The 12,004-nt window shown below is 46.8% G+C and overlaps 1 protein-coding gene and 1 long non-coding RNA gene across 9 annotated transcripts in view; one reads left to right on the top strand and one right to left on the bottom strand.

The window, feature by feature from the left end:
* PLXNA1 (plexin A1) overlaps positions 1–12,004 on the top strand; it is a 423,385-nt gene that overhangs the window by 44,613 nt on the left and 366,768 nt on the right. The window lies entirely within an intron of this gene.
* Positions 1–12,004, bottom strand: part of LOC128346214 (uncharacterized) — a 44,857-nt gene that overhangs the window by 29,325 nt on the left and 3,528 nt on the right. For both annotated transcript variants that reach the window (XR_008316847.1, XR_008316846.1), the window contains one exon: positions 10,312–10,427. This is a non-coding gene — a long non-coding RNA (uncharacterized LOC128346214). The remainder of the gene's footprint in view (positions 1–10,311; positions 10,428–12,004) is intronic.

Here is a 12,004-nt window from a genome sequence, read left to right as displayed (position 1 = left end):
CGTGCTGAAACTGCCAGGGAGCCTCTTGTCCAAACAGAATAGTTGTCTGTAGGAAAATACTAGTCAAACCCCCTCACTTGGCTTCTCTAGAGAAGCTGCCTTCTGACATGCCTTTTGCATTTCTTAACTGGCCTTTGGGAAGGAAATCTGGGGAGTTGCAACAGGAAGGCAAATATTGTGAAGATTCCTTCCTAGGGCTTATTCACACATTATGAAACAACTAACTAAATGTTTCAAAGAATCCAGTAGTCTGTGTTTAATCAGCTAAGAGAGACCGTAAGCCACAGCCTTCTTGGTTGTCCTTTGGAGAAGTCTGTGTGCAGATATAAATAGAGCACCATGAGCACAGCTGGCAATATATTAATACATACTTAACAGACATACCATCATATGCCTCTCATTTACTTTTATCAGAGTCTTGTGACCAACTTTGGTGTTGCTCACTTATTTTACAGCATCATAGATATCACTATTGGTATGCCAGTGAACGTTGTGATAATTAGCGGGTTAAATAGGACCTCATTACACTGGATATACTGAACCTGCGCTATAAAGAAATTCTTATGTTTGTGTGCTTGTACAGACAGTCCTCGACAGTCTAAGGTCGTTCACATAACCGCGCAGGGGGTGGGTTGGCAGGGAGGCAGGCTCCTCCCTGCACACAATCACCCTTCCCCTAAAAGCTCTGCTGCTCACGCAACACATGAGCGGCGTTTCCACGGGTGGCAAGCAGCCTGAGCATTCACATGACTGGGGAGTGGGGTAAAAGGGCGCGCCTGCACCCTTCTACCTCACTTTCAGCCTGGATTAAAAAAACAACACCCAGGCTATCTCGGTGCAGAGCACTGGGATCAGGACTGATCCTGGTGCTCCACAGAGTCAACCTTACCCGAGTAGGGTTGTGAAAGCCTGTAGGGCTGGTCGTGTGAACAACCTCTCTGAGTTAAGATGAATGGCACAAGGTGGTTGTAAGTTGCCACCATTTCAACTTTAAAGCTGTGTTTCAACTTTACAACTCTTGCTGCAGGAGGAGAGGCTCCACTAGATGACTGCTGGTGCATGGGCTTGAGGAGCAGGAGGCAGCAGTGGTGGTGTCTCAGGCTCACATAGTCATCGAGACATAGTTATGGAGTCACTGGCAGTCTTGGTGGCAAGTGCTGCTGCATCTAAGCCTGTGGAGGAATTGGTGAGCTTGCTCATTCAAGAGGTGCCCCCCGCTGCCACTGATGCTGATTCTGTTCCTCTTACTCCAGGCTCAGCTGCTGTGCTGTGACAGCAAGAGGGAAAGAGCTTGGCTCATTCCCGGCCCACACTCCACTTCCTGCCCACCCTCCTTCCTTCCATAAGTGTTGCCCAGGAGGATGAGGAGATGGAGGCAGACTGCTCAGTTGCCTCCCTTCTTCCCATTGAAAAGGGAGAAAGAGCCAGGAAGAAACTGGCAAGGGTGAGGAACTTCTGTTTTGCCACCATCAATTTCTCTGTTGCATGACTGCAATCTGGAACTGACACACCAACAGCTTTGACAGCAGCAGGTGTGGGGGAAAGTATCCAGCCTTGGTTCAGGAACCAAACCCCAATCTATAACATAGGAAAACAGGTTCTGTGTTCCAACTTAAGACACAGTTTTCATGAATCAGTTGTGTTGTAAGTCAAAGGTCTTCCTATATATGGTAACAGTGACTGAGAGCTGGTGTAGACATAATGCTTCCAAAATTTTAATTATGGTTATTGGTTCAGAAAAGGTCTGAGATATTGTGTTTCCCCTGTGCTGGAGCTCATCATTGATGAGTTGAGTACTGAGCGTGCTCAAGAGACAGGACTGTAAACCTGTAGAGGAAGTTCCTGTCACCAGGAGGCGCCTATATCCCAGTTCTGGTCCCATCTTGCTCGAGATTGCAGGTCACGGAGAGAGCTCAAACTTTTACAGCTTTCTTTCTTCTTCTTTCCCTCCTCATTAGATTGTGCAAGGGTGGGAAAGGAGCTGCTTTAGGCCATTTATTTCTTCAAATTCTAAACACCTTTTTTCTTTTTACTGCATTTGGTCTAATTGGCTTCTTTAGCATTCTTTTGTTAATTTACCTCCCCTCTTGGAGCTTTTTTATTCTCGCTCCCACCATGGAGGTTACATATGCGGAGGAGCTTCTAGGGGGATCCCTTTCTGAAGCCCCCCCCCCCCCCCCGCTCACCAAACCTAAAATGCTGACCTTGCTCATCGAGGAAAAACCGGCTTCTCCTCCTCTGCCCGATCATCCACCACTCAGAGAAGCAGTGGCACAGCCTGATATAGCTCTAGCCCCTCCAAAAGCCACCCCAAAGAGAAAACACTTGGCTAATGAGCCTCCAAAAAAGAAAAAGAAAAAGTCTCCTTCATCTGTGTGACTGAGTGAGAGGCTGCTCATCAAAGACCTTTGCTGGAGGACAAAGCCGTGGCTGAAAAGCAGCACTACAAAGAAAACTAAAACTGGGGCCAATGACCAGGGCCCTTTGGGCGATCCCCTGGCATCCATTACCGCACTTGGCCCGATCCTGCCGGGCATTTACTCTCTTTTGTTCTTAGTTCCGGAAAAAGATGGGTCCTGGAGGGCAGTCCTGGACCTCATATGCCTGAACAGATTCATAAGGAAAAAGAAGTTCAGGATGGAGTCCTTACACACTATCAAGGAGGCCATTTGTCCATTAGAGACTTCCTAGCCTCAGTGGACCTCTCAGAAGCATATTTCCACAATCCCATCCTTCCACAACACAGGAGTTTCCTATGGTTCATCTACAACAGGCCTGCTCAACTTAGGCCCCCCAGCTGTTTTTGGACTACAACTCCCATAATTCTCAGCCACAGCAGCCAATAGCCAGGGATTATGGGAATTGTAGGCCAACATCTGCAGGAGAGCCGAAGTCTACAAGAACCAGCACTGTCAGTACAGAGCTCTTCCCCTTGGGCTCTCATTTGCACCCTGGGTCTTCACGAAGGTCAATAGCTCATCTCTGCCTCCAGGGGATGCACATTCACGTCTCCTTTGAAGACCTACTGATTTGGTCTCCCTCATTCCTACAAGCCCACTCAGCAGTGCATCTATCCCTTCAATGCCTCAAGGACCATGGGTTCATCATGAACAGGGAAAAGAGCCACCTCATACCATCACAAACTCTCCAACATCTGGGCGCCTTCTTCGACACTGCTCGGGCGTTGATTTCCTTACCAGTGGACTGTCAGGAAAAGATTGTTTCATTTCTCTGACCGCTCCTTCGGGCCCCATCAGCAGACCGGATGCTCCTCTTACAAGTGTTGGGCTCCATGATAGCCTGCATGGAGTGCACCCCATGGTCCAGGTGGCATTCGTGTCCTCTTCAGTTGCTTCTCTTTCCCCATCAGGACACGATCATGGCCTGCACCCACCCAAATCAGGCAGTGCTGCTGCCCAGATTGGTTCACCAATCTTTCCGGTGGTGGCTTTCTCCAGCCACATTGGAGGCTCTTCATCTAACAATCCCCCAGAAGACCCTTGTCATGATGGACACCCGCCTCAGGGGCTGGGGATCCCATTGCCAAGGTCACCTGGTCCAGGGCTCATAGTCAGCAACAGAGCAGAAGAACATCAATTGGCTGAAACTCAGGGCGCCAGACTAGAGCTTCTGGCTTTCTGTCAACTCATACAGGGAACCCATGTCCTGATCCGGATGGACAAGGTCACTACAAAAGCTCATATAAATCACCAGGGTGGCTCAAGATCCAAGGCTCTAGTGATGGAGTCCGATCACCTTTTTCTGTGGGCACACCTCCTCTTCATCGCTGCGGAGCACTTCAGAGGAATAGACAACGAGCAAGTGGATTGGCTCATTTGCCAAAAGGTGGAAACTTCATCTGAGGTATTCCATCAGATAACAACTTACCTGGGCGAACCTCTCATAGATCTTTTCATGTCTCAACCAATCAACTTTCATGCTTTTTCACTAGTTCCCACTCTCATCTGTCTGAAGCAACTGATGCCCTCACGGCAAGATGGCCCTGTGCCCTCCTCTACGCATTCCTGTCAATGGCTGTCATCACCAAAGTCCTCAACAGATTGATTGCCGAATGGGCACAGCTGATTATGATAATGCCTCACTGACCCAGGAGGCCTTGGTTCTCTGACCTAGTACTTTTATCGACTTGCCCTCCATGACACCTCCCTCTTTGAAAGATCTGCTTGCTCAGGGGCTCGTTACTTCCCGAACCAGAATGGCTGCAACTCTGCACATGGGTATTGAGTGCTCAAGATTAGTGTGTAATGGTTACCCTTGCCTGGTACAGGACACAGTCTTGGCCTTTCACCGTCCGTCCACTCAGCAGATATACCAAGCTACCTGGGCGGCGTTCTCCAGATGGGCCTACAGGAAACATCTGAATCTCCTCTCTGCTGGAGTTCAGGAGGTTCTCTCTTTCTTTCAAGCCGGCTTGGACCTTCACCTACAGCCCAAGACCCTCAAGAGACAGGCTTCCACCCTAGCCTCCATTCTCGACATCTCAGATCCTGGCTCCACCTCTCTCCACCCCATATCTCCCGCTTCCTCAGGGGGGCATTGAATCTCACTTTCTCCCATCCAGTGGTTCTCCTCCTGGAATCTGAAGGTCCTCAGCGTGCTCACTCGGCCTCCTTTTGAGCCCCTCTCGAACAACCTAAAACTTCTATCCTCCAAGGTCTTATTCCTTGTGCCCATAACTTCGGCCCGCAGGGTATCAGAGCTTGGGGCTCTCTCATTCCACAAAGAACAGTTCTTCTTCCAACTGGATGCTGTCATCCTTAGGTTAGACCCTTTCTTCCTGCCCAAGATAAACTCTTCCTTTTACCGGTCGCAGGATGTTGTCCTCCCTTTCTTCCGCCCTTCCCAAGTTCACCAGAGAGAGAAATTGTGGCACAAACTTGATGTGCACAGAGCACTCCAGATATACCTCAGATGCACAGCCAAATTCTGCAAGTCAAATTCACTCTTTGTGGCCTTAATTTATCCAGGGCGACCCTGTCATGTTGGCTCAAGGAGTGCATCAAGCTTTCTTACAAAGCACTGAATCTTCCCATTCCAGGTGGGATCACAGCACACTCTGCTTGGAGCGCTGCCACTTCAGCAGCCCTCTCTGCTCATACTCCATTGATAGACATATGCAGGGCCGCCCTGTGGTCCTCCATTACACCTTTCATTCGCCATTACAAATATCCTCCTTCTCTGCACCACAGGCTGCCTTTGACTGCACAGTATTACAACAAGTAGCCTAGTACATCTCCCTCCCACAGTCATCCAGTCTGGGCATGTCCCATCAATGATGAACTCCCGCACAGGGGGAAAAGGAGCATTGGTCTCACCATGAAGAGTTCTTTCCCCCGGTGTCTGGAGCTCATCATGCCCGCTCGGATGTACTTTCAACAAAAATCTTCTCTTCGCCTATCTGACAGGCTGGGGTGTCTCTGACACATAGTTTGGGCAGAGTCCGCTCCTAGGGTGCATAGTTTCAGTATTGCCCCCTTTGTTTCTTGTGTATGTTTTTCTTCTTCCTTCTAATCCTGTTTGTTCTCTACTCCCTCGACACATTTCTGATGATCCAAATGGCTCTTCTCTCACGTGCCGCTCTTTGCTACAGTCCCGGAACTGGGATATAGGTGCCTCCTGGCGGCAGGAAGTTCCTCTACAAGTTTACAGTCCTGTCTCTCGAGCATGCTCAGTACTCAACCCATCAATAATGAGCTCCAGACACAGGGAAAAAGAACCCTTCACGGTAAGACCAATGTTTCATTCTCCTTCTCCTCAAATACTCTCCTCTCTCTTGCAAATTCCTTCTATCCTTAACCATGACTAAAGATTCTGTCAGCCGTAATTAACATTAACCAAGGTTTGATCTTAACCAGGATTTGGAACCTTGTTTCATTCCCATACTGCACAGAAGGCAGGTTCTTGGCAAATCACCTATTAGGGAACAGAATACCATAGGATACCATGTGTTGTCATGTATCAACAGTACTCTCATTTACAGAAACCTGTAATGGCAACTAGTTGGAAGGTGGTATGACATACCACCTTGTATATATTGGCTGTTTCTTGCCTACTTTTGCTTTTTTGATGCAAGATGGTCTCTCCATTCAGTATCTGTTCTCTTTTCAATCTGGAGAGACATTCATTTCTCGCTGCCTCTTGTTAATCTAATAGGCCTCTTTATTTCTCCGATAATGAAGTAGGAGATTAGGATACTTTATTGCATGCCCTTTTAAAATGCTATATAATGGGTTTCCTTTCAACTAAACAGTTTTCTTTTTCTTTCTTCTTAAAAAAAATCTGTTCATTACCTGAGTTATAAAACTTTGCTCAGTTGAGGTGCTGCATTGTTCGATAAGCAGAAGCCTGAGGCTTCCATAAATCTGTCATCTGAGTCCTCTCTTCTCATTATCTTTAGAGTGCAAGAGCTGCCTGTAGAGACTACAGGTTCCAGCATGCAGTGCCACAGTGGAAAGCCAAGATAAAGAGACAAATGTTCTTACAGTGTACACAAGTCCCATCTATTTAGATGGTATGTAGCAGACACTTGTGTCACCTAATGGCGCAGCGGGGAAATGGCTTGACTAGCAAGCTAGAGGTTGCCAGTTCAATTCACCACTTGTATGTTTCCCAGATTATGGGAAACACCTATATCGGGCAGCAGTGATGTAGGAAGATACGGAAATGCATCATCTCATACTGCGCGGGAGATGGCAATGGTAAACCTCTCTTGTATTTTACCGAAGACAACCACAGGGCTCTGTGGTCACCAGGAGTCGACACCAACTGGACGGCACACTTTACCTTTTACCTAACAAACACTTGGGCTACCAGCTCTTGCACTGTAGGATGTTCAGCATTGTGCTTCTGTGCTGGAAGGTGTCCTCTTGGAGTTCCTTCAGTTTCTTTATTAATTATTTCTTAGCTAAATTAAATGAAAACTAGCTGGGCCGGGTGCAGAGCACCTGCGCCTCCGTCAGCCCACCCACCTCTGCTGCCTTTTCCCCCCTCCACACGGCCTGCCTGGCTTTTTGGCTGGCTAGCTGGCCTGCTCCCCCCCCCCCATGCTTTCTGCATGGCGGGCCAACTGGCCCCGCTTCTTTTCCTCCCCACTTCTCCCCACCCCATGTGCTTTCTGGATGGCGGGCCAGCCAGAAAGCTGGCCTCCCACCTCCTCCCACTGGCTGGGCTGGCCTGCCAGCTGGGCTGGCCCGCTGCCTTCTCCTGCTTCCGCTGGCCGTGCTGGCCATGCCGGCCCACTGCCGCCACCTTCTCCTCCTCTTTGCGGCCAGGCTGGCCCACCGCCGCCGCCTCCTCCTGATGGTGGCCTGGCCTGCCACCGCCTCCTGCCCCCACCGCCTGGGCTGTCCCGCTGCTGCCTCCTCCAGCCGGCATTGCTATTTTCTCCCCTGTCCCCATCGCTATCCTATCTGGCAGCTGCTTGCGAAGTCTCACGAGAGATGCCACACATGGGATTAGTGATGGGTACGTTAAAGAGAATTAAATATATTAGATGGCATTCTTCCTTGTGTTACTTAGGGTACTTCCAGGTGGTGCTGTGTTCCTGAAACAACTACAAATTGACTTTGCAAACCAGTGTGATCCCTGATCACATCATGTGGTGGTCATCTACATTGTAATTAGAATAATGGTGAGAGGAAGTCTCTTGCTTCACTTCCTTTTTTTCTGATAATGAACAAGCTGGCTCTTTTCTCTGCTGGTTTCATTGAAAGAAGCAAGATGTGAAATACATCCTAAGTTTTTCCTTAAGTAGCACTAAAGTTGCTCCTGGTACAGACTTTCTGTGAAATGTTTCACACACACCTCCCCCCCGCTCCCCGCAAAAAAAATTCCATTGTTATGTAGGCATTTGTCTTATAGACCAAGATTCACTAACTTCAGTTAGTCCCCAGAAGATATGGATTTACTGTTTTCTGTCTAGGTCAATATGTGGTCCATGTGAGGGAGGATGACTAATAAATTCATCCTTGGATAAATATTCTGCTTGTCTGAGTTGCAAGTTCTTGAAGTTACCATGCTGAGTCAGACATTGCTCCTGCAAAATATTAGCCCAGACATTATGAGTGCCAGCTGTGCACGTGCTTACAACTGCAAAAGTGTGATGGCCAGCACTTCCGTGAGCACAGCCTGAATCACCTGAGGTTGCAGCTCACAGAAGCACCTGCAATTGTGCTTATGACACCTTCCCCTTCAGGCAAATGGGATTGTAAGCATGAATGGGCCAGCTGCCGGGGGTGAGTGGCAGCGCGGGGCAGAACTTCCTCCCCACTTTTGCAGTTGTAAGCGTGAGCGTGGCTGGCACTCATGTTTGAAGAGGGCGAATGAGGTCCTTCTTAGACCTCTAGTTTTTAAACTCACAGATGTTTCACAAGTTGTATTTTAAGCCTTATTTTTCTGCCAAGTAATGTCCAGAAACACCTTAAAAATTAAAGCTGCTGTCATGCTGTGAATCGACAGTAGTAACATCTCAAAAGAACCAATTATATGACTTGTGATAAAATAAAAGGCACCATAGGGAATACTATGTATTGGGTTGATACCTATTTTGCTTTTGTACCTGTTGAAAGGGTTGTTAATATGTTAACTAGGCAGGTGTTATAGGTGGACTATATGAAATATTTTATTTATTTATCTTTATTTTATTTTATTTTTTGCATTTATATACTGCCATTTGTTCTTGGTGTGATTATAATAAACAGTGCTAAAAACCTGGCGTAATCTAGCAGTCTTGTCTAACATATAATGGCTAGTTTAACACTTGCCAGTAAAATTGCTTTGATCATTGATTGGTTGATTGATTTATTAAGTGCTGTCTTATAGATACTAGAACAGTATCCGGGATGTACAAAGCACACACCAAAGAAACAGAAATTCTAATGCCAAGTCTGACTAAACAAATTTCCCCCTAGACTGAACTTCCCAAAGCCAAAGTCCAGGCTTCCTTTTTTCTTGAATTCACCAAACGCCGGTTGAGATTCAAGCCCCTGCAGTTCTGTCTTCAATAGCTGCAGCCATCCTCCTGCAACCATCCTCCATGGCTACATGTGTTCTTCTCTTCTCTAACAAAGACTTGCCTTTCTCGTTCCCAGAATTCCCCCAAATCACTCTCTAGGTCCCACCAAACTGGTGTACTGATTGGCTGCCCTGGAGTTCACCAGCGTGTCAGTCAAGACAAGGGTTCACTCCCCGTTAACTCTTTAGGGGGAGGGGTGGCTGATCATTACAGAAGGATACCACTTTGCAGATCTGAAGTTTCTACTGATATTGGCAACAATGAAAATGCGGTGGTGGGGAATGGCATTACTCTTTTAATCTGCACATAGAAATCAGTTAAAGTTAAGAGGATGATTTACAATTTAGTAGAAATTTATGTCTTCTAATTTCTAATAACTACATAGACTTTTAGAACAGTAAAAAAGAAGTAGAGCTTTATAATCTAATATAAAGTTGACTGAGATGCAGAATTGGCAGGGAGCATGTGAAAAGGCCAGTGTTTCACTTTTAGTCGACTCTCATGGTATTTTTCTTTGTAAGAGCTCTAGTGTTGGCCTTCAACTTTGAAATGATTCCCAGCTCAAACATATTCTCATTAGCCATCTTGGGCAGATCTCTATCTGTTTGTCTCAGCTCCCCATATGTCATATTTTAATGGCACTAATGATCCACATCATAGAATTGTAAAATTGGTTGGGATAAGGGTTATGATTAAGCACTGTGCACAATAATATGCTATATAAATAATGAGCAACAGTGTATACAAGTGAATCTTGTTCTCTGCAGCGGTTTTGTTCTGTCCTACAGCCACAGATAACAGAACCACAGATAACGGGGCATTGTGGCAATGGGAATGGGGGGCAGTTAGGTTCCTGGAGGCTGGAAAATGGGCAAACCCCCGGCAAAAAATAGTGAAATAAAGTGCCCTACCAAGCTTTCTGGGTCTCCAGCTGTGCTGTCCAGGAATGCCCCCCCATCACCCCCCTTTTCCCGTGAAAAATTGCAGGAATCTCCCCCCCTTAAAAACGAGTCACTAAATCACTCCTTTTCTCAAAATGGGTCACTGGGAATAAAAATTAACACTTCTGAAACCTCCCCCTCCCCCCTGTGTATGCCAAGATCGGGTGTCAATTACCTGACCACAGATGTGGGATCCAGGAATAGTGAGGTTTGCTTGTACATGTGAAACAGGCGCCGGTGGGTGGATTAGCCAAGGCCATGGCTTCATGTCCTTGTCCTTGTAATGGGATTCCAAAATTGCTGCTCTCTAAAAATGTTTCTGAAGTGATCACTCACCAGATTAGAAGTGACTTTCTGTAGGCAGCGTGAAGGTTTTTAATATTCAGAATATATGGTGGTGAGTCGGCTATAAACTCCCTTCCTTGCTTCATTGTGGAGCTTGATGTGCAGATCTGTAGAGAGAAAGCACATCCCTATAAACTCCCATTTTATTGGATTTTTGATCAAAATAATATATTGCTCTTACTGTATATTGACCCTTTAATGTTTTGGTCCTCATCTGCGGTAGAAATGAAGTATAAGAACATGCAACTGCGTTTGCTCAAATTCGACTTGCTGCACTTGTCTCCCCCATTCCTTCCCTATCTCTGTTGGTTTTTACTCTTGCCTTGGCTCCCCCACCTCCATCTAAATGTAGATTTTAAACTCTTTGGGGGCTGAATGTTTGTGCTATTTATGTATTTATCTCTCTCTATATTTCTCTAAGGCGTACCTGTCGCTAATCCCATGTGTGGCAGCTCTCGCGAGAGTTCGTGAGCGAGCTGCTGACAGGAGGAGAGGAAAGTGGCGGTGGCGGACAGGCTTGCAGGCGAGGGGGAAAAGAAAACGGTGGGCATGGGAGAAAATGGAAGTGGCAGGCGGGGGAAGAAAGTAGCGGTGGGAGGGGAATGAAAATGATGGCAGGAGGCGGGGCTGAGAGCAGAGGGAAAACCAAGGGGGGGGAAGAGGGGGGAGAACTAGAGGCGCAGATGCTCTGCGCCAGGCCCAGCTAGTTAATTATATTTCTATACTGTCTACTCAACATATTAAAAGATACCCTATGAACATTAATTGAACCATATCATACTCCTGCAGATATGAGTTGCTCCCTTCTGGGGGCAAATGGAGCACAGCAAAGTGCCATGAACTTCTCTGAGCACCACATTGCCCTGGGCAGAGATTATGCTCACACATCATATTTTTCCTCCATATCCAAGAGTGATGCTAGAAAGATCATGCAGGGCAAAGTAGGAGGAAAACAGGAAGTAAACTGGGTCTTTCAGGCTCCATCTATAAATGGTGCAGGTGGGTTGTGAGCCCCAATTTGACTTGGGGCAAGCTCAAAAGGTGTTTTGCCTGACTTGAATGGGGTTGCTTTATTTAAGAGGTGGACAGTTTGCATTTTGAGCTACCTTTGAATTCATATTGTTGATGGGAGGAGGAGGAGGAGTGTGCAGATCTAGGAATGAAGGGGGAAAGTGGGGATTGGAAGCCTCAATGTGAGTTTGAGGAGCACCCCAGATCTCTTAGCCACGGAGACTGAGCAACGTTACGTCTACAATGAACTTTGAAGCAGCTACACTGCTTCAAAAGTGTATAGAACCATTGTTTTCAATTCTTCAGAGATAACAGTTCCACTTTGTTCTCCACTAGTCAGACCTCATATAGAATACTGTGTCCTGTTCTGTGTTCCACACTTTGAGAAAGATGTAGACAAATTGGAATGAGTTCTAGAGAGGAGTAGTGAAGAAGGAAAGGAGTCGAAAACAAATCCCATAGGGAGATGTTGAGGGCGCTTATATTTAGTCTTGAGTAGGGAAGACTGAGTTATCTGTCTAGTCTGGATTTCCTGTATGGAGCAGGATGTTGGACTTCACGATATGCTTCTATGATCCTATATGTTACAAGACCTGAATGTTATATTGACTTCTCTTCAGCTTGAGAGGGAGGAGGGGCACTGGGATTGGGTGAGCAGTCATCCTCCATATCT

The sequence above is a fragment of the Hemicordylus capensis genome, chromosome 2 (genome assembly GCF_027244095.1).
Source record: "Hemicordylus capensis ecotype Gifberg chromosome 2, rHemCap1.1.pri, whole genome shotgun sequence".
Taxonomy (NCBI): domain Eukaryota; kingdom Metazoa; phylum Chordata; class Lepidosauria; order Squamata; family Cordylidae; genus Hemicordylus; species Hemicordylus capensis.
The sequence above is the reverse complement of the archived record's forward strand: the minus strand, read 5'-3'. Positions and strand labels throughout refer to the sequence as shown.